Consider the following 24,173-nt stretch of genomic DNA (forward strand, 5'->3'; position numbering starts at 1 on the left):
TTTAGAATATAAATCCCTCAAAAACATGGACAGGAAAAAATGACCTCCTGAATACGGAGCTATCAAAGACTAAGGCTTAATAATAAATGTAATTTAATGATGATGGGTATATAAGATGGCAGGGAAATTGTCTTTCTTTAGTACCTGTAAATACTCTGGTTCTAAAACTCTCTAGAATTCTCATGAGACTTTCCACACAGGACAAGTCCCATATGGCTCCAGCTCATCTTGTCACTACTTCCAGTCTCCCCTGGGCCTTAATAGTATCAGCAGTGACAGCTTCGTGCTTATTGTCTCTCTTAAACATGGTCATGCCTTTCTTTTCTTATCCCATATGTTTAATATTTGGGATGGAACAGGATGTTTAAAGTTATGGAGTTGTATGTTTGTTTTCTTGAGAAAGCACAGATGCATCAACATATGCAGTCACAGAGCTTTTAATTTCCTCACATTACAAAGTGCCCAGCACAAGATGCATGTCTACAGCAATTACTAGTATCTTTCATAGTATGAAAAGGTCTAATATTAGATGGTCACATCATATTACTGCTTGTAATCAGAATTACTGACTACAGGCAATGGGAACAACAGAAAAGGAAGAATTTACATATTCTAAATCTAAAGCTGTTGTCCTGCAATCCTGAGAGCATAAGTGCAGCCAAGCAGAGATTCTTAGAGAACAAAAATTTTACTCTTCATCTGATACATTTTACAATTACTTTTGTACTCAAAGGAAATTATTTAAGGATGAAATATGGTTTTTAATCAAATATACATGAACCGGCATGGTAGTATGATCTCCCTGAAATTAAATTATTTAAAAAAACTTGCAAAAGTAAAATATAAGTGGAAATATAAAGACAAGTTCATTAAACTCTTAGCTTTGGAAATAATATATAAATGCAAAGACAGTTATTTTCTAATATTCGTTTCCACATCTGAGTTTATAGATAATGCTCCAGTGTCTGCTTTCCCCTAAAACTTCCATAAGTATGACTATCTCATAAAGACATTATCTGGGAATTTAGAAAATCAGTAGGCAACTGAATACACTTCATAATTAACCAACTTAATACAAAGCAGGGGACAGGAAGACCTATACACAGAGACAATTAAAAGAAAAGAAGTTTGTTAGTTCACTAAAATTTATACAGCTGCACAGGTCATAGAGACTTTGAGAACCAGGGAAAAGACAGTGTTGAATATTTCTCAAGACCTGTGTGCTCTCTTGTAGCACTGACACTGACCTAATTTAGGGCACCAACCCTAATTTAGCTCTTGGTTGCAACATAGGCAGTTCTACTATAGACTTCTAAAAGATCTCCCCAACTTTCCCACCTAAAAATTCATTCTTCATATTACTACCAAATGTGAAAAATGATTGTTTTCATGTTACATTAATAATCAATTTTATATACTCTCGAGGACATTTTGGACTTTCTCCAAAAATTCACCCCACCCATATCATTTTCTAGGTAGAATTCTTTTTCTAATCCCATCAACTTGGATAGGAATGAATGGAGAATAGATCTTTTGTATAAATTTCTGGAGGTGCTGATATTTCAAAGTTACATTCCCAGGTCCTCAATTGACAAAATCTACCTATCATTATAATATTCATTCTCTCATTAATTATTAGCCAAATGGAGTTAATTTTTCACCCTCAGGAGTACTCCCTATTCCAAATGTATTTAAACAGTTAGTAACCTCCACATGGAGTTTTTGGTCACAAGAAAAATCACTGGCCATTAATTTATTATTTGTTAGCCTAATTCATAAATAGATTATTAATTACCCCAAAATTCTGTTTCCTGGATGTTTCATTCATCTCACAAAACATTATATCTTATGCATCCATCTATCTGTGTATATACATTCATACATTCATATATATGGTATATATGTATGTATACATATATAAACACACGTCTGTATGCGTGTATATATATATATATATATATATATATATATATATATATTTCAAAATACAGACACAGACACCCACATATTCTTTCTCCTGTCTTAATGGAACATCTCTTAAAACAAAGAATTTTCTTAAAAGTTCAGCAGAACTAACCTACATATCAGCCAAGTCTAACAACATATGCCATGTTTTACAACCGTGGCATCTACCTCTTTAATGAAGGAAGCAAACTTTATTCTCTTATATCCTAAGATATGTTTCTTTCTGTACACGAGTATTGTTAGAACCTATGGCACTAGAAGTAAATGATTAAGAAAATAATTATTTTTCAATCTATTTTCTTTCTAGGAATAGAAAGTATAAGTTCTAGCATTGAGGAATAGGAATAATACCTATTTGTAAGCTAGTAACATTATGTGCAGCTTTTACTTATAGTTATCATTTCACTTAAAGGTTATCATTTTTCAGGAGATATGAACTGATCCCTGGAATATACAATTCTTTGTAGTAATGGTATTAAACACAATTTTCTATTATATTTTATATCCATCAGGCAACAGAATTAGCAAAGGAAACATTTTATTGCTTATGTTATTTGGAAGAAGTTGAAGGCATTATGGTAGGAAGTTTAACTTATTTTTTAGAGTTTAAGCAAAGCTTTGACATTCTGTAGAGAGAATGGGGAATAGCAGACAGCCGCCCAAGTGTTGCTCTGGTATGCATGAAATATGGAAAGTGCTAGAAGAAGGTCTCCAGTGAATTGAACAGGTCCTTTCTAAAGGATTTATGGAAGACTTATACAATAACTCAACAGAATGAAAAGGTATGGAGAGACTGCCATCTGTCCTGGTAGAGGAATTGTTCACATCAAAGAATGCTAAATGAGAAATATTCAATTTCACCATGAAATCCCATTAATTTACTTGTGAAGCAATAGTGATTATATATTTTTTCATTTTTTTCAACTTTTCACCAATTTTTTATTTTTTACCTAAAATCCTTCTAAGATGATATGATACTTTTTGTACTCCCCAGCCCTCTGTTGATGATACAACAAAAAGTGAATTATTCCAAGTCATCTTCCTGAAGAGTATCTTAGTGTTTAGGAACAAAACCCACAGTGTTCTGTAATTATTATATTGTTAAATGGATTTTTGTTGCTATTCAACAAAAATAATTGTAAGTTCTTAATTTTGTTTTATTTTTTTGGACAAGTCAATTGACAAAAGAATAAAACACTTTTCTAAGTGAAACAGAATAAAGTTGGTCAAGAAATAAAATTGTTTCTAAGAAAGCATTTTGGAGCATAAAATAAATGGTTATACAAAAAAACATAATTTCTGATTTCCTTCACAAATCAATATATTTCAAGATATTCCTCTACTTTGTTTTTTTTTTAATTTGTTAAGCTGTGCATTTTGTAACCATTTTAAAGGTTGTTGGTTTATTTGTTTTAATGGAAATAATGTTTCCTTCTGATACTTTAGAAGAAAACACCGAAGGATCGCCCCTTCTTCTGACTTGAACAGATAATAATTTCTTCCTCTGGTTATCTAGTAGCCAATTAAATCATTGCACATCATCATAAATACAAAGTCCTCAGAATAAAACTGACCCACACTTTTTTTCCTAGAATATCATGTAATAACAGAGGCTATCCTGATGGTTGTTATGAAATCAGAGAAACAAGTGTCATATCCAAATTCTGCTACTTACTAGCTGTTAGACAGCACTTGTCTTCTCTGGAACTCAGTTTCTCCATCTGTAAAATGAAAGTGTTGGAGTAAATGAATTCTAAGATCCTTTTTGAGCAGAAATGTGGTGAAGTGAGTAGAGTACCAGGCCTGGAAAAACTTCCTTAGTTCAAATCTATTGCTAGCTATGTAACTCTGGGCAAGTCACTTAATCCCATTTGCCTCAATTTCCTCATCTGTAAAATGAACTAGAGAAAGAAATGGCAATCCACTAGAGTATCTTGGCCAAGAAAATCCAAATGTGGTCACAAAGACTTGGACACACCTGGAAATGACTCAACAGCTACAAAGATTCCTTCCAATTTCAAATTCCATGAGATATGTATGTATGTATGTATATGTGTGTGCATATATATTTATTTGGTTTAGATTTGATAGCTCGAGCTTGTGATGATCATCTTGTAGTTAACAGTGTGGAATGTTGTTGTTTTTTTTAATAGTTAATACTAAAAGTGCCTTGTTTCACTGTTCAGTCATCTCAGTAATATCTGCCTCTTCATGACCCATTTTGGTTTTCTTGGCAGAGATATTAGAGTGGTTTACCATTTCCTTCTCCAGCTCATTTTACAGATGAGGAATTTAGGCAGACAGGGCTAAGTGACTTGGCCAGGTTCATATAACTAGTAAGTGTCTGAGGTCACATTTGAAATCAGAAAAAATGAAAATTCCTACTTTAGACCTGGCACTCTATCCACTGTACCACTTCGCTGCCCACTGAAAATGCCTATGTAGTATTTAATCAAAAAATGCCCACTTTTTCACTATCCCTCTATTCTGAGTTTTGAAATAGTCTCTGCTCCTTGATAACCTTTTTTGGGTATTTTTTTAATTAAAGCTTTTTTTATTTGAAAAATATATACATGGATAATTTTTTGACATAAACCCCTACAAAACACTATCTTCTGATTTTTTTTCCCCTCCCTTCCCCTTGGCAAGTGATTCAGTATATGTTAAACATGTGCAATTCCTCTGTACATATTTCCACAAGAAAAATCAGCTCCAAAAGGGAAGAAATTGAGAAAGAAAATAAAATTCAAGCAAACAACAGAGTGAAAAGCAGTTCCCACAGTCCTCTCTCTGGGTGCAGATGGCTTTCTTCATACAAAACCATTGAAATTGGTCTGAATCACCTCATTGTTGACAAAAGCCAGGTGGATTATAACTGATCATTACATAATTTTGTTTTTGCTGTATACAATGATCTCCTGGTTCTGCTCATTTCACTCCGCATCAGTTTATGTAAGTCTCTCCAGACCTCTCTGAAATCATCCTCCTGATCATTTCTTATAGAACAATAATATTCCATAACATTTATATAGCATAACTTATTCAGCCATTCTCCTATTGATGGGCATACAAGCCCAGTAGAGATACTGTTGGCTCAAAGGGTATACACAATTTAACAGCCATTTGGGCATAGTTCCAAATTGCTTTCCAGAATGGTTGAATCAATTTACAACTTCACCAATAATGTATCAGTGTCCTAGGTTTCCCACATCCCTGCTAACATTAATCATTTGATAACCTTCTTTGAACATACTAATTGAAATAAGGATTTAAACCCTCCAAAAAAATTATCAAACAAAGAAACAAGTAGAAGAATTAAAATCTAATCTAGACTGGAAGATAATAATTTTGCAAAAGGATAAGATCTGATCATTTAAAAGATGAGCCCATTTAATCTCTATCAACAATCACAACCAACTGCAATCCAATTAGGCCCTGCTTTTCTATAACATTGAATATATCACTGGATAGTTTCCAAATGAGTAACTGCTGTATTTTATTTTTTATTTTTTAGACTGCTGAGAAAATACAAAAATCAACTTTTGTATTTATGTTTACAAGTTTTTCCCAAAGGCAATTAAGAGTTATAGATAGATAGATAGATAGATAGATAGATTTTGCCAGAGGGAAATAAAGCTGAAAATTGTAAACTTGTGAAGAGCATGATTTTTGTTTGATGGTGATGGAAAAAAAGAGGGATGGTTAAGGAAGCCTCTAAATCATTTGATATCATGTTACATGACCTCATCCCTTAACCCCCTTTGACTCAATTTCTTCATCTATAAAATGATCTGGAGAAGGAAATGTATTGACCTTGCAATCAGAGAAACAAATTTAAATGCCATGTCTGACATCAGTTCTGTGATCATGGGCAAGTCACATTACCTCTCTGAGCCTCAGTGTCTCCATTTGTAAAATGAAGTTAATAATACCAATAATAACTAGGCTCACAAGTTTTTTTGTATGGCTTAAACAAGATAGTGTATATAGTTTTATAAATTTTAAATCACTATAGAAATGACTAATAAAAATAATAATTTTTTCAGGGTCTCCCTGCAATGCCATATTCCACAAAAGGATTATTATTTAACATTGAAAGAAGTATGAATTAAATTATGAAAACATAAATCAAGAATACATTACAGAAAGTACATTTTAGTATTAGAGCTATAACTTTGTATCTCCTGCCATTTTGGTAACCACCAAAGGAGACCATTGGAGAGCATATTCATGTTAATTAATGTTGGCAAACAATGGCTATTCTGTCAGAATCCTGACATTGTTCCATATTCTCCCTAGAGGGAGGGATGGACTAGAGTATTCTCAGGAAGCACCCAATCAGGATCTGAGTCAGCCTCAAAAAACTGAAGTAACCTAAGGAAACAGATAATATTTATAATAGTCACATTCCCTTTTAGCTTTTCCTGTTTCTGTTTGTTGAAACCATCTTTTTTATACAGTTTGTTCATTTGTTTTCCCAAGTAGTTTTATTTGAAAATAGAATAGTACAAAAGGGGAAATTAGCAGTAGAAAGTTTAAAAGTCAATGAACAAATAACTAAAAGAATGACAGTGGCTTATTTTATGTATTTACTCTGAAGAAAGTCTTTCTCATTAATTATTGACCTTTTAAACATTTTAAATTTAATGAAGATTTCTTTTTGTTATTTGAATATTAAGTCAATGAGATATAGTATGTTTTACTGCAAACTGAAAACAGATAAAGTATTTATTTGCTGGAATATAAATTCAATATTCTACCATGTACTGCATTTTAAAATATTTAAGTATTGGATTTTTCCCCAAGTCTATTAGGGAGGAAATGAGCACTTAAGTATTATTTGACAATTTAAGATGGAAAACAATTAGGGATCCATTTAAGTATGCTGAAAAGGGTTGAAAATTATGGATTGTAATCCTGTATATAAAAATCTATTTGCTACTTCTTTTTTAGACATCCTTTATTGCTGGCTCATTTCCTTAGCTTTGAAAGGCTATCAGTGAGCTCTCAAGAATATGGTATGTAAAGAGCTATCTGTCTCCTTTGCACAACTGTCAAGAAAAGGCAAGTTCTGGTGATCACAAGTGATGGATGAATCAGTGCAGAACAAATAAAAGTGTCGACTTCTTTTTAGGTAACTGGACTTGAAGCAAAGTAATCTTAATGGCTCCATAAAGTATGTTTCAATATATTTATAGTCACTTTCCACTTATCTGGGCTTGAGCAGGTAATCACTAGCGTGGATAACTCCAAACAGCATATATCCATGAACACAAACACAGACACATACATATATCTATATAAATATAGATATTTATACATGTCTCTGTGTAGATGTATATATATGCATATAATTATACATATAGATATAATTTGAAATGCATTATGTAAGTTGCTGAAGATTTTCTTTTTTCTTTATCTTTTATTTAGGGTGATACTAAATCTACTTCACAGTACCTCATTAGTTGTAGATAATTCACAGAGCCAAAAATAAAGTTGATTATAAAAGTTCATCTTTTTATCAACATGATTAATTTTGTTTCCTTCAAGGATTTCCTATAGCATTTCTAGCTTGGAGCAAAAGTAGAAGAAATATAAGGAATACTGGTAAAATGTTTCTTCTGATTCAAGATTCAAGAACAGATAATATCATATGATGATGTTTCAAAGAGTCAAACTTCCTCTTGTAAAAGGATTTACTGTTAGCAAGAGGAAAATTTCATAATTTTAACACTATTTCAACTATAACATGATTCATATCTTGAACTAGACTTTTGTAGAGTACTATGTGTTTTGCCCCATCCTAAGAACTGTCTCAATAAAACCAAAATTGTAAATTATCTGCCCCTATTAGCCTGACATTTTGCTTTAGAGAAATCAAAATATCATTAGATTTCTTTTGGTTGCTGTTCAGTCATTTCAGTCGTGTCTAACTTTTGTGACCCCATTTACTTTCTTGTCAAAGTTACTGGAGTGGCTTGCCATTTCCTTCTCTAGCTCATTTTATAAATAAGGAAATAGAGGCAAAAAGGGTTAAGTGATTTGGCCAGAGTCACACAACTAGGAAGTTTCCAAAGCCAGATTTGAACTTGGGAAAAGTAGCCTTCCTGATCACAGGCCCAGTACTCTAATCACTTGAATTAGATTAGTACTCTAATCTAATCTAATCCACGTAGCTACCCAGATCTTTTTATCACAAGACAAACTAATAAAAGAGCTTATATTTTTCCTCATAACAGGCTTATTCACTGAATTTTTGTATATTTCTGCTTGAGCACAGATTCCAGGACATTCAAGAACTAGGAAATTAAATTAGCACAAAAGGAACATCATATTCTAAAAAATTCAGACTATTTGTAGATAGTTTTGCCCCAAGATTATGAACAAGGTATCAAGACAGGGCTCAGAATGACTTCCTGGAGAAATCAAAAGACAAACCTTGGGAATGGGAAGGATCTTTTTAGGAACTAGGTTATAGACATTAGTTAAATGAGGTTAATCTTGACATTCTGGGTTTTTTGCATCCTTTTCAAATCCTCTCTACCCAAATGCCAGATTTCAGGAGTATGATCTAGGTAGGAGCTCACCAGATCTAGAATTATAATCAGAGTTAATCCAGAATCATTCTTGAGGGAACAATTTCAGCACTTCTTCTTGATAAGAAAATTCAAGACAGGAATCTAGGTTAAAGAGAAAGCAAACCCTCAAAATATTTGTTAACAATGCCCATTAGGACCTATTATAACATTATTTTGGAGGCCATTTCATGGTTCTGTCTAATAGGTAAAACTACATTATCACATTAAATTTCTTTCATTCCTTCAATAATTAAACCCTTCTTGATAGGGTCCAAGCTGGACCTGCCTTATATCAATTTCTGCTTCAAAGTAGACATTGTTATAAGAAGGTTTTTAGTGTACTTACATTATCTGAAACTGGTTTAAAAAAATTTTTTTTTGAAATACAACACAAGCCAAAAAGATTCTTGAAAATGTATTTTCCTCTACAAGTAAGTTTTTATAGTTCTGATTTTAAAAAATAAAACTAAAAGCTCAGATTTTAGCTAAGAAAAGAAACTTTACTTTTTATGGCAATAGTTCTCTGTCTAGAGGAGCTATAATGGAAAGCATCTTGTACAAAAGCTTTAGTAATCAGAGAACAAAAATGCAGAGTTGCTTTGTAAATTCTGACTTGGGAAGGTCACTCTAATGTAAATATGCCTTCCCAGACTATAAACAGCAGCGGTTTGAAAACAAGAGCTTGTATAAAATAGCCAGTTATCTTGTTGAGGAAAAAATGTGTTTAAATGAGCATGTGTGCATGAAACTTCCAGTTTGGAATAGAAAATATTGAGTCCATACTGTAATTACTAGAGATTTAGATTTTCCAGAAAAGTTGAAGCCTGAGAAAAATTCTGTTTCTTAACTCAACTCAACTCCTCACCCAAAGGATGCAGAGAAAAAAATTTTTTTGAAAAAATTGAAATATAAGTAATAGTATTTTTATCTCCTCCATTCATATAAATAAAATCACTTTGTTAGTTTTAGGGACATTAAAAAAATGATGTATCTTAACTTGATTTGTTATTAAGATCTCTGCATCAACTTAATATTCAAAAATAGTTAAAACTGCCTACGTGTTTTTACATATCTTCTTGTATTTCATTCTCATACATCCATCAGTAAAATAGGTGGGGCAGGAATTTGCTGTTTTTAACTGAATTAACCAACATTGGACAGGTTATGCATTACCAAAGATCACATTCATAAATGACAGAACTTGTGAGTAAATAAATACTAGGTCTGACTTTTAGGTCATAGGATTCCATGCAAGAATCTGTCTTAATTGAAATGGACCGATTTTGATTATGTTTCATGTAATAAAATCAAAAGTGTAATATTCTTATAAATAATTTAATAATAAAACTCTACTTTTTCAAATCTAATCACAGGCATTTACTAGCTCTGTGACCCTGAGTTAATCACTTTGCCTCTAAAAAGAAACATACGGTTATTTTTTGTTAAAATTGTATTAGAAATTCCTGAATGCTAAGAAATCTTAGTATTTCTGGGGCTCAACTAGCTAGAAGAAAGAGACAAAACTTGGAAACAGAAGTTATCCAAAGACCAAATTATAATAGAACTTTGAGTAGTCACCATTTACAAGTTATACACATATTTTGCAAAATTCCAAACAACATTTCTGGGTCAAATAAAGAAAATGCTGAGTCCTTGACAACATTTCAAAGGACCATTCGTTTTAAATCTTCGCAATACTACTTGTGTTGTAATCCAATTGTCAATTTAATTTCAACCTTTGAATCTTAGATTCAAGAAATTTTCTATAGACTATGTAGCAAGAAATTCTTCCCATATTTTGAATGATGTTTCCTTTTACTTCCTTCTCTACTTGTAAGCAAAAATACATTTAGATTCTCAAAGAGTATACATTTCTATCCGTGCCACTTATTTTTTTAACAAAGTAAAAAATGTACAGTACATATTTCAATGTAATAATACTTATTGAAGAAATTGACTATAGAATTTTCAGAGACTTCTTCAGTTAAACCAAAAATAATATCCATCAAGTAAAAGATTTTTATATTTCTCTTTACTATAAAATTCTCAGCTATCATGTCTTGAAGGACTTTTGCTTTGATTTTTGGGATTCACAGAGAGATCGTTCTTTGTATGCCCCCCTTGAATTTCACTACTGTTTTATTCTTTTCATTCCTTTCTTCTGGTTGCTTCTTGAAGACAGCAGCTGTAACATGAGAAACTTTTACATGTTTTATAACTTTCATTCTCCTCTAGATTTTTGGAGAGGGTCCAACTTCGTGATATCACTAAGAAGCAACTTTAGGCCTCCAACAGTGACATATGGATATTTATCCATTCCGATGTCCCATGCTGCTTTCATATTACTTGCACTGTCAGCCAGCAAAGCAAATAATTTATCACTCCCTCACTTTCACATATTTTACAGCTGGAATATCCTGTGATGTTGCTGTTCTCTCCTGTTATAATTCTATGAAAACTGGTTTAAATTTTTTTTATAAAATTCATAAATTGGAACTTAAATATTACCTGGTACAGGAGTCCTTAACTTTTTGTGTGTGTTATGGACCCTTCTGATATCATGGTAATGTCTGTGGACTTCTCAGAATAATGTTTTTAATTGCATAAAACAAAAATACATAATTTCCAAGGCTACCAATTATATTAAAATTTTTATTGTTCCATTGTTTTCTGTTTATTTGACATTTCATGACCCTATTTGAGGTTTTCTTGGCAGAAATACAGGAGTGATTTCCCATTTCCTTGTCTAGCTCATTTTATAAATGAGGAAACTGAGGCAAATAGGGTTAAGTGACTTACCCACGTCATACAGCTTTAATGTGTGAGGCCAAATTTGAAGTTACAAATATGAGTCTTCCTGATTCCAAGACCAACACTGTCCAATGTACCTGTCTCCTTATATAAAATAAATATGAAAAAGATAAGTTTACAAACTCCAGATTAGAAATTCCTGACCTAATCCAACCTAAGAATTTCATCAAGAAACTGAAAACCACACAGGTTAAAAGATTTGCCAGAAGTCACACATGGCACACAGTGGCAAAGCTGGCATTTTAATACAGACCCTTTGGTACCAAATGTAATTCTCTTTTTACAAGACCATCCTCCCTCACTTTCTCACCTATACATTTGTTTATTCATCCAAAAGCATTCTAAGACATACTGCTTTATTTCTTCCTTAACCAGATTATCTCATACTAGAAAAGGTTTTTTTCTGATGAATATAAGACAAAATAATGTTATATCAAAAGATCCACAATATCCTCATGTTGCATACTGACTCCAGGACCAATGCAGATCAGTATTATTTCAGTAGATGCTCTTCATGAGTTGTTGTGGCCAATAATATCATCATTACTACCACCATTACCACCATTGCCATCATCATCATCAAGAAACATTATTATATGCCAGTTACTATATTAAATACCAGAGAGAAAATTAAAGGCAAAAAAAAAAACTTCCTATGTTCCCAAGAAGTTTATAGTCTAATGGGGAAGATAATACTTTCTGTATTATCTGAATGATACATGTACACATTGAATAAAGTGTAAATGGGAGCTAATCTCAGAGATAAAGCACTGACAAGTAGAAGGGGATCTTGAAAATAGTCTTATAAAAAGGGGGGTTTGAATTGTAAATTGAAAGAATTCAGAGAAGACTAGGAATGAAAGCATGAAAATAGAACAGTAAGAGAATGGAAAAGTTCATACTCACCAGATGGAGTGGGAAGTGAAGTGTAAGAAGACTAGTCAGCTTTCTGATAATGCACCTCTCTAAATTTAGCCTTTGGACTACAGACATGGAGAATATCACCAAGTCCATAGTAAAAAACTTTTCCAGGTAGATAGACTCATCACTTTCACTCTATTGACATAATACTTGAGAACCTAGGGCCACCTCCATACACCAAGACATCAGAGTAGAGGACAATGGTTTTGGTCATTTAAACATTTCCTGCCAGTTTGTATTTTCAATTTTTGACAATTTTTCAAGAGAAATGTATTGTCACAATTGTATTTCAAAAGAATGTATTGTTGTCACCAAAGCCTTGTCATTTTTATTTTTTCTCTATTCTTCAGATTTTATTTCTTTATAAGTAAAGCCTTTAAGAATTCTTGTGTATAGTTTTTGCACTATTTGGTTACTTGGGTATGACCAATTCAACTAAAATTTGTAGTAAGTACTTATTGCCTTGGGGGACAAAAACAAAAAAAATTGTCCCATAGTATGCTCTATTATGGAAATGTCATTGATGTGCTCACTTCCTCCACCATGATGACCAGAATTCATATAATCTGTTAATTCCATGCAACTCTCAAATATATCACCTTCCATTGGAAGTTCACCCCTTGTATTAAGGCTCTTGTTCTAGATTTCTTGACATCATGTGGATATCAAAGGAGCACATAGGGCCCATTGATTGAGATTACATGACAGGTCTATTTTTTTCTAGTCAAAGATTTCTCTCTGATAATATCATTTCTAATAAGTTTTCTGTAATTCTTCATTAACACATATATAGGTATAATGTGAAATTGATGTGTGATCCTTTAGAGGCAGAAAGTGGCAGAGTAGACAAAGCACTGGCATACGGTCAGGAAGACCTGATTTCAAATCTGGCCTCAGATATTTAGTGGCTCTTTGACTTAACTGTTTTCTGTCTTAGCTTCCTGAAATGTAAAAGACATAATAATAATGGTACCTACTTCACAGGGTTGTTATGGTGATGAAATAAGGTATCATTTGTAAAACCTTTATTTATCATAATACTTTGCTCACTGTAGGCACTTAAATGCTTCTTCCTTTCCTCCTTCTCTTACATATTAGGATAATGCCAGTGAGGCAAAAAGTAGCAATAGAAGGATGATGTCTTCTGGACAGAAAAAAACTGAAAAGAATTACTTTGTACCTCCATTATGGGCCTCACTAATAATCATAAAGGACTTTTTCATTTCTGCATAGCCTTTTCATACAAGCCAGTATTTTTTTGATTGTCCTAAAAATATTTGTTGGTACATATTCCATTTGATGTTAGATAAAATAACTTTTTTATTCAAAATAACTTTCAGGTTGAAAATTACATGAAAAGTTGGTCTCATTTATCTAAAGGAGGAAAATAAAATTGCAGTTTAAAAGCTACCTTAAAATAAACACTCATATAGTGATAGTTTGTATGAATTTAGTAAGAATTTTCCTTCAGAGTGAATTATCCAAAATGTTTCTAGCCCTTTCATGGATTAAACTGGGTTGCAGATTTTGCAACAAAACATCATTACAAATAATTTAATTGTGATTTACATGCTATAAAAATATGTAAATATCACCAAAACATATGTTTTGTTTTCTAAATTATATTCTCTACCAAAGTAGGAGGCTCTTGGAGTAGCATAAATGGAAAGAGATGATATTATTGTAGCTCTCTTGAAACATTCTAAATTCAGATAAATTTAAATTTTTACTCCTTAATAATGAAATATACCACATTGGATTCTCAAAGCCATCTTTCTAACTTAAAAAGCTTTTACACTTGCTTTACACATACATACATACATATATATATATCTATATGTAGATATATATATTTACTGAGTACTTCAAACAAGCCAACTACCAAATCATCTGCTGGAGTTTAGGCTCTAAAGTAGAATTTCTTCACCTTGCTTATGTCATATGGCCCTTCAGCAGGCTGATGAAGCTTATTGACTTTCTCAGAATATTAAGAATTGCTAAATTTCAATTAAAAGTTCATGAAAATTAAAATGCTAATTTTTCCTCATCCAAGATCACAGACCTCCAGAAATTTCTCCATAGACTAGTGAACTCCAGTTTTGTTTCTTTTTATAATAATTTTTTTATTGACAGAACCCATGCCAGGGTAATTTTTTACAACATTATCCCTTGCACTCACTTCTGTTCCGATTTTTCTCCTCCCTCCCTCCACCTCCTCCCCCAGATGGCAAACAGTCCTATATATGTTAAAGATGTCCCAGTATTTCCTCGATACAATATATGTGTGCAGAACCAAACAGTTCTCTTGTTGCACAGGGAGAATTGGATTCAGAAGGTAAAAATAACCCGGGAAGAAAAACCAAAATGCAAACAGTTTACATTCATTTCCCAGTGTTCTTTCTTTGGGTGTAGCTGCTTCTGTCCATCATTGATCAATTGAAACTGAATTAGGTCTCTTTGTCAAAGAAATCCACTTCCATCAGAGTACATCTTCATACAGTATCATTGTTGACGTATATAATGATCTCCTGGTTCTGCTCATTTCACTTAGCATCAGTTCATGTAAGTCTCTCCAAGCCTCTCCGTATTCATCTGCTGGTCATTTCTTACAGAACAATAATATTCCATAACATTCATATACCACAATTTACCCAACCATTCTCCAATTGATGGGCATCCATTCAATTTGAAATTTCTAGCCACTACAAAAAGGGCTGCCACAAACATTTTGGCACATACAGGTCCCTTTCCCTTCTTTAGTATCTCCTTGGGGTATAAGCCCAGTAGTAGCACTGTTGGATCAAAGGGTATGCATAATTTGATAACTTTTTGGGCATAATTCCAGATTGCTCTCCAGAATGGTTAGATTGTTCACAACTCCACCAACAATGCATCAGTGTCCCAGGTTTCCCGCATCCCCTCCAATATTCATCATTCTTTTTTCCTGTCATCTTAACCAATCTGACAGGTGTGTAGTGGTATCTCAGAGTTGTCTTAACTTGCATTTCTCTGATCAATAGTGATTTAGAACACTTTTTCATATGAGTGGTAATAGTTTCAATTTCATCATCTGAAAATTGTCTGTTCATATAGTTTGACCATTTATCAATTGGAGAAGAACTCCAGTTTTTAAAAATATATATACTAAAATATACTAAAATTTAAAAACTCATCAGGAAAAAAGGAAAACGCAATAATTTCCTGGAATTTTCTAGACTGCTGATCTCTAGCAATGTTCTTTAGTATCTGTATAAGGCTAGAGAAAAATTGTTTATCTTCTCAGATCTTTACTTGTCTCATCTGCAAAATGGGCACAGCTATTCCTGCTTTGCCTACTTCACTCAACTGTTGTAAGGACAAAAGGAGAAAATATATGTGAAAGTCTAAGACCTTCATGTCTCTTCTAGCTCTATGAACCTATGAAAATACTTGGAAAACTATGGGGCATTATAGTCATGTTACTTCTTTTAAAACCTATGTCCTATTTATTACTTTTGTCTTTGCCTACAATAACTTCTGAAGGTAAAAAAAAATCGTAATATGACCCTTCTTATGATTGAACTCTGTAACCAAGAAATACAATTAAGTAAAAATACCCAATTCAAAGACTCTAGTAATCACTCACTAGTCTGCCATGAGAGGTATGTTTTATTATACGTTCTTCAAGTCCATAATAATGGTTTTTAATCTTTCAGAAACTGAATTTTTCAAGAGATCTTTTCATTTACATTGTTTTAGTTAATATATATGTATGTGTGTATGTATATATGTACATATATAGTTCTTTTGTTTCTGTTTGTTTTAATGTTTTATTTACTCCATTAAAAAATTATACAAATCTGAATTCTTCATTTTGTTATTTCTTACTACATAATATTATTCCATTACATCCAACTGCCATGAGGTTCCCCCTCAGCTATTTTTTAATTGTTCCAGACAACCAATGAACAAACATGTATTAAATTCTTACAATTAGAACTGTGCTAAGAGGTTGTGATGCAAATATAAAAGTATCTGCCCTCAAGGAGCTTACTTAAACTCGCTTCATTTCGGTACTTTGCTACCAGTAAGAGTTCAACTATTACTTCTGCTCTGTTTCAAAGTAGCTATGATTTCCTCAATACAGAGATGTTCTCTATCAACTTATGGTCTTCACGAGATACTATGACCAAAAGAAATTGTTTCCTAATGGTTAATCTTCAGGTAATGAGCCTTTCTGAATAGCTACACAGATTCTTCAACAACTGAGACAGAGATACTTCAGATCACTACTAAAAACCTTTCTAACTTGATAAGGTCTGCTAGAACACATACTTCACTAGCTTTATCCACATCACTACATGGAATTACAATAGGCATTTAGTGGTTAGTAAGCTATCATACCATCGTTTTTTTCATCACTTTAGTTCTTTCAAACAAATAGCAATCTGTTCCAAATACAATAGGCTGAACCCCTTCTTCTATCCACCAAAGACTATAGAATGAGAAACCAGAGACTGAGATTTTTGCTGGGACCAGCAGTACACTTTAGATTTACTGGCCAAAGTCTCCAGGTCTCACCTGCTTTCTCTCCACTCCTATGTGTATTGAGTAGTGATATTGAAAGACTGCTATGAATTCTACCACAGAGCCAATGCCAGAAGAATTCCATCTGCCAAGCACGAGAGCCAAGAGAGCTATTACTGAGCTACTGAATTTGTAACAGAATGTTCCCCACAATCACACGATAGCATGATCTCATTCAGAATACGAATCCCTTTGCTGTGTATATTATAAATACTAGGAAAAAGGAAACCCATCTGAAGATGGAACTGCACTGTGTCCTCTGGATATACTTATGTTATCCCCATCAATACTCTAAGTGTGTAGAAAGAACGTAGGAAGGAGAATCATTCCCTTGACACAAGATTTAGAAATCTAAATCCCACACACAGTAAATATATTTCTTTCCTCAATGGCCCCGTTCAACATGTGCAGGTCCCTAAAGGGTATTGTTAAGTGTTCTCTTTTTCAAGATGAATTGAGCACAGGCAGGCAAGCGAGAGGTTTCAGAAACTTAACAGCTGTTAAAATGTCAAACCTAAGAGTCTAGGCTTGCTGGGCTCTCCTGAGATTGCCATGAGTTGTCTCACCTGCCTAAGAAAAACATAACATCAAATGCAGTTCTCTTCAGCAAACAATTAGGGTACTCAAAAGTCTTATAACAGTAGTTTCTGAATGTGAAATTGGTTAAAGATTTAGTTTTCATTTTGCCCAAGTATAAGGAGAGTAAACAACTTTTCATCTCATGAGTAATTAAAAATAGTATTGTGTGTGTCCAAAGAAATAAGAGAAGTATATGCTAGACCATGGATTGAGAATGGCTAAGTATTCTGCACAAAGGAATTTATTTATTCTGTTTCTTAAATTTGAGAATTATGCTAGAAAACAGGTAAATTTTATGAGATATAGTATAATTAAAAGGAAGATTCACCATTTTAGAAGTAGATTAATTAACAAGGTTAATATTCCACAGTATGACTTCAATAGATATAGGCAACTTTAACTGGAGAATTAACTGACTGCAGAAATCATTAAAAGAAAAATATATCAGAAGCAAGGCAGGTCATTAAGACTTAATTTATATCCTAAGATCTATGAGTATGAGCTAGACTATTTATCTCATTTCCCTTCCAATAAAATTGAAGTTTCTTGAGAATAGGGATAAATTTATTTATTTCTCTTTATTTTTAATGCCTTGAACATAATAGTGCTTAATTAATTGTTTTTATTGTGGAATTATAACAGAATCACAATCTGACAAATGTATTAAGACATTTTCTAAATGCTTTCATGTCTGCTATGTTGCTTGCATGGATTGTATTTGTTGTTGTTGCAAGACTACCTTATATGTCCCTCTTTTGTTGTTTAGGTTTGGGTTTAAATAATAAATTGTTTTGGATTGCAACAGGAGCTCTTTTATTTTTTTTGAAAATAGAAAATTTTGGAATTTTTTTGAAATTTTCTGATTTCTTGTAGCTAGAAAATAATCATGAATTAGTCAAAGTTCTGTTTCTTCATGAGTAAAATTGTTTCTCCTGGTTGTTCATAAAATTTGTTGTTAAACAATGAAATTCTGACATTTAACCAAAATATAATTAGGATTTTTTTTTAATGGGTCTTGCTTTTCCTGGTGGTAATCTCTAGATTTAGTCAATTAGTACTTTGTAATCTATGTTCAAAAATTCTGAGTAATTTCCTTGTGCCATCCCTTGCAGTATATTGTCTACTTTTTTTAAATTGTTTTTTCTGTGATAATTTTTTCTGTGTATTTTGATTTTAAGATCAATCATTTGGGTTTATGTTGCATATACATGTTATTTCAAAACTGTCTTTTGTTTCTTTTCTTTCAACTTTCTTCCACTTGTGCTTTTTTTTAAAAAAAAAATACCAACTCTGTCGGTCTTTTTAGTATCTCTTCTACTTTGGAAAAATTCTCCATGTTGTATTCCAGTTGTCTACATTGTTATTGTTCCCCATTGTTTCTGCTTTGTGAACTCTGATTTCTGTTTTAATCCCAGTGAGGATGGGGTTCACTCTAGGTCTAAGTTGTGGGGAAAGGATTCACTTCATTTAGACCCTGAGATACATGCCTGTGAGGTTTTTACACATAGTATGAAGGGTGAAGTGAAGGTAGAAAGGAGAAGAGGGAACTCATAGGTTCATAAATTCATAAATCTAGAGCTAGGTCTGTTGCCTTATTTTGTTGATAAGGAATTAAACCTGAAGAAGGCCAGGGCAGTTGATAGATTTGTGATCTGTCCCTATATATCTGTGATTTATTTTTAGTTAAAGGCAAAGTCCCATAAATACCAATGTCCTTAGAGGTTGCTTTAAAAGATTTAGATTAAGTATACATGACCAGATAAATATTAGATATGATTGAAAGATTACTTTGGGAAAGAAAAACATTTTCCCATCATTGACCCATTAATTTCAAGAAGAAAGAGACCCAGAACTTACCTAATCCATTCTCATCATTTTATATGAGGAAGCTAAGATCCAAAGGCTAGAAAAGGAAATGGCAAAGCACTCTAGTATCTCTGCAAAGAAAGCCCCAAATTGGGTCACAAAGAGTCAGACATGACTGAAATAACTGAAAAACAAGATCTAAAGGCTTCCTCTTACAGAGATAGAAGAGACAAGATTTGAGGCTAATGCCAAACCCAGTGCTCTTTACATTATACATTTCCTCTATAACCATCAAGCTTCTATTTAGCTGCCTTGTCATAGAATGAAAGCAACTTTTCCCAAAAAAATTTTAGTACTAATAGGTATTATCAAGCCAAAAAGGTTTCAGAGATGTGCCTGGCAATATTAATGATATTTGGCTATAAACTGCATGCCTGTATTCCAAAATAAAAAGACTAGTTAAGTTAAAAAAAATTCATCCCCAGAAGGAGTTTTAAGTTCCACGATGCTATATTATGATCATGCTTTTGTCTTTTAATGCTATAGATCCAACTTTAGTCACTATAGATTTGGTCACATTTCCTTCTTTTGAGATATGACAGATCAAGCAGAAAATAACTATTCTGCTATTTATTCATCTTTTCCCTTGTTGGAAAGACAACAGTGTTCCCTTTCTTTTTGAAAATTTGGCCTTATGTCCTGAATATTCAAGTTTTGGGTAGTAGCCTATGTCAATGTTGGAAATGGGAAGAACAAATTGGCCAAAAAACATAATCTGGACCAACTAAGATTTATTGAGTTTGTCAACAGGAGAGTCTCGTCCAAAGAGGCAAAGACTTCCTGAATGAACTGTACACACAATTTATAGAGGTTTTAGGGAGTGAGGAACTGGGTAAAGGATGGAACAAAAGTTGATTCGTGGAATTCTCAGATGGAAGATTGCGCAGTGGGATACCATGAAATATCCTAGTTTTGGTTACTTGCAAACATTAGTGGGAGAATCCAGGCATATATGTATGAACAAAATGAAGTGACTCTCAGAATGAAGTAGCCCTGGATCCATACTTACTCTTAAATATGTTGACTTAAAATTTATGAACATTCAGTCACCTAATTAACCAGTAAAAGATGAATCAGAGGCCAGTTTTTCCCTTTGTTACAAAGTAATAAATTTTCTTTTCAAACTAATAATATAAATTAAAGGTTTTGATTTGTCAATGATAGTATTGTCAGTGGTAGTGATCTTTTTTTAAAAAAAAAATCACTTTAAGATTATTCTTTTAAATACCTCAAATAGGTATGGATGTGAAAGTTCCTTAAAAGTATATGATGTTATAAAAATGTTGACTATCATTGAATACTTGAAATGCATCCCTGTTAGGATTTAAAGTGAAAAAAATTCTAGATTTTCCTGGCCCCACCAGTATAAAAATAATTTACCAATCTACCAGTGATTTGAATGTAATATACTTAAAATTAGGTTCAGGAAAGGTATAAATTCCCAATCTGCCACTGGTCTGCAGCTGGGTTTAGGTCATCATAAATGAAGTGTTGGTTTGTTTATTTTTAAACCAAAGACTAAGCGCATATGTTTCCTAAAGCAGAAATTACTATAGAATTTAATACAATTTGCACTTTGAAAGAGGTCTTAGAAAGTTCATTTTCTTTAGGGTATTTTATTATTTGCCTTCACTCATGGGAAAATCCCTTAGTTATGCTAATTCGGTTCCTGACTTCCTAAAATCCTCTTTTAGAAACAAGAGAATTAATAGTTACAGAGCACACTTCCCAGATTATAGCAAATACATATTCCTACTCAGAAATCTTTTGAATATCCATCAATTCTGCATTCTTAGTAAAATTTTCTCATACATGTATTATTTTGTTGACCTTTAAAGAATCAAAAATATATATTTCTTCCAGTATTTAGGAAAGCAGATTGTCATAATACTCAAGAATTATTTCTCCTAATACTTTGAAATTTCCAGATATATCTTATTTAATTCAATAGAAATATTCTTGAATAAAGCATGTGATTTTAATTTGATCAAACCAAGGAAGATTCCTATTTAAAAGAACCCCATGGTTTATTTGTTGTTAATAAATACTCAAAACACAGTTGATACATTTATTGAATTTGAATCTTTATATTTTAAAAAATAAGAAATGTTAGTAAATCTGTTAATAATATCTTCATTATTCTTCCTTCACATATCTCACAAATTGATTTGTGTAGCAAACAATCACTGGATAAATTGCCCTCTGAGTTATTTGTCCCATTTTCTTGAAAGAATTGAGATAAGAAGTGAATTAGAAATTTCTCATTCTCTAATCCTCATTTTTCCGTTGCCTATTATTTAAACCACAATCCTATTATGTTAATCCTTCTAGTATAGCACATTGCTCACATTCAGTTCCTACTAAATCATAACTATATATAAATAATATCCTACGTAATATTACCTTGACTAGCATCATTTCAAAATAATGTCATAAGAACTTTTTAACTAAATCTAATTATATCAGCATAAAATCCTGCTATATAGCATTCAGTCAATTTTACCATTATAATATTATTCTTATGTAACTAATGGCCCCCTCATAACATTATATTACTTCACATTGTGTTTTTAAGGAACTATGTAATAACATTATTTCATTGGTAGAGTTTTCTTATCCAAAAATTACCTATGTTAATGAAATCACAGGTCAAATTCCTATCCCTTAATAACAATATTGTTGTTCATTTATTTCAGTTTTGTCCAACTCTTCATGATCCCATTTGGGGTTTTCTTGACAGACAGTGGAGTAGTTTACTATTTCTTTCTCCATATCATTTTACAGATAAGGAAACTGAGGCAAACAGGGTAAAGTGACTTGCCCAAAGTCACAAAACTAGTAAGTGTCTGAGATCAGAGTTGAATTTAGAAAGATGAGTCTTCTTGACTTCAGGTGCAGCTTTCCATCTACTGTGCCACCTAACTGCCCAATAATAGTATTAGGTAGGGATACTTGATATGGATATATGTTTTCAAAATATAATTAACTCGCTAACTGATGAATCTAGAATTTCATTATTCTAAATACTCCCTTCACTAATGCAGGTTTCAGTTCCCTCTTGACTTAGTAAATGTACTAATGCTTTAAAAAATTAGTAGTAAGGCTTCGTTGATGGCCCTTTCTGAATCAGGCTGACCCTCAGATAACAGATATAGTCCATTACAAGGCTAGAGCATGGTATAATGAAAAGAGCTCCGGCTGTTAGATTTTTTGTTTTTGAAGGCAATCAGGTTATATGACTTAGTGTCACATAGCTAATAAGTGTCTGAGGCCATATTTGAATTCAAGTCTTCCTGATGTTAAGGCTGGTGCTCTATCCACTGTGCCACCTAGCTGCATCCGAGCCCTGACTATTTAAAAGAGTCAGATCAACTGGGTACAAATTTTCCCTCTGTCATTTACTATCTGTGTGATTTTGAATAAGTCACTTAACTTTTCTCAACTTCAGGTTCCTCCTTCGAAAAATGAGGGAGATGACATTTGGTGTCTTCTAAAAGTTTATTCCTCAATACTATATAAACTATTTGGAAAAAATAGGGAGTGAAAGACTTCTACCAAACTCCTTTTATGATACAGTCATGGTACTGATATCTAAACCAGGTAGGATGAAAACAGAGAAAGAAAATTATAGACCAATCTCCCTAATGAATATTGATGCAAAAATTTTAAACAAAATATTAGCAAAGCAATCTGTATCTGTAGATAATCATCCCCAGGATAATAAAAGTTTATTCCTTGTGTAAAGCTAGGAATCACAATTTTAGGCAACTGATATTCAAAGCTTTCCCAGTTAAGTAGAACTAGCTAGAGTTTCAGACCTGCAAGCACATCTTTTGAGGACCTCTGGTCTTTTCCCAATACAATGAGACATTAACATTGATTTTCCCAGAAGTTCTGAAATATTCCACTTGACTGACAGACTGCTGGTTCTTTAGATGAGTCAAATCATTTGATTATTTCCCTCTACTTTAATCTTAGGTTGATTGAGCGGTACATGAAGTACAAAATGCAACCCCAGCAAAGAAAAATTACCAAAAAATAATAATAATAATAATAGATCTTTTGTAAAAAAAAAAAAAAAAAAAAAAGGCAAGCAATCAGCCATGGTGTTTAAGATGGCAGAATGTCTTTGTTCTCCATCTTATGAAAGCTGCTTCCTTTTAAAGGTAAACTCAATGTTAATTATTAGTATACTCAGGGAAGAGACAGACACATGATAGGAGATCATTGTTGTTACTATTGTTCAATTGTGTCTGAATCTTTGCAACTGTGGATCATACTTCACAAAGAAAACCTTTGTGTTTTTTTGGTAAAGATACTAAAGCATTTTTCCATTTCCTGCTCCAGGTCATTTTACAGATGAAGAAACTTAGGCAAACAGAATTAAGTGACTTGCCCAGAGTCACACAGCTAGTAAGTGTCTAAGGCCAGATTTGAACTTAGGATGAGTCTTTCTAAGTTTCCAGTCCTAGCACTCTATCCAATGAGCCAAGGAAGGAAGGAAGGAAAGGAGGAAGAGAAAGAAACAAGGAGGAAAGGAAGGGGGAAGGAAGAAAGGAAGGGAAGGAAGGGGGAAGGAAGAAAGGAAGGGAATGAAGGAGAGAGGAAGGAAGGAGGGAGAAAGGAAGGAAGGAGAGCTGGAGGAAGAAATGAAGAAAGGAAGGAAGGAAGGAAGGAAGGAAGGAAGGAAGGAAGGAAGGAAGGAAGGAAGGAAGGAAGAGAAGGAAGGAAAGAAGAAAGGAAGGTACTAGTTCATATTAACTTTCCAGTGTTTCTTGAATTCTTCATTTTGTTCATAATTTACTTAAAACACTCTTTCATTATAGTCATCTATCATAATTACTTCAGTCATTCTACAGTTGTAGGATCATAATGTCATAGATTTAA

The 24,173-nt window shown here is 32.9% G+C and overlaps 1 protein-coding gene and 1 long non-coding RNA gene across 2 annotated transcripts in view; both read left to right on the forward strand.

The window, feature by feature from the left end:
• FBXL7 (F-box and leucine rich repeat protein 7) overlaps window positions 1-24,173 on the forward strand; it is a 455,277-nt gene that overhangs the window by 414,922 nt on the left and 16,182 nt on the right. The window lies entirely within an intron of this gene.
• On the forward strand, window positions 5,138-7,905 carry LOC116420545. The gene is made up of 3 exons (XR_004230896.1): window positions 5,138-6,334; window positions 6,919-7,099; window positions 7,516-7,905. It is a non-coding gene; the product is annotated as an uncharacterized LOC116420545 (long non-coding RNA).

Source organism: Sarcophilus harrisii, chromosome 1 (genome assembly GCF_902635505.1).
Source record: "Sarcophilus harrisii chromosome 1, mSarHar1.11, whole genome shotgun sequence".
Classification (NCBI taxonomy): Eukaryota; Metazoa; Chordata; class Mammalia; order Dasyuromorphia; family Dasyuridae; genus Sarcophilus; species Sarcophilus harrisii.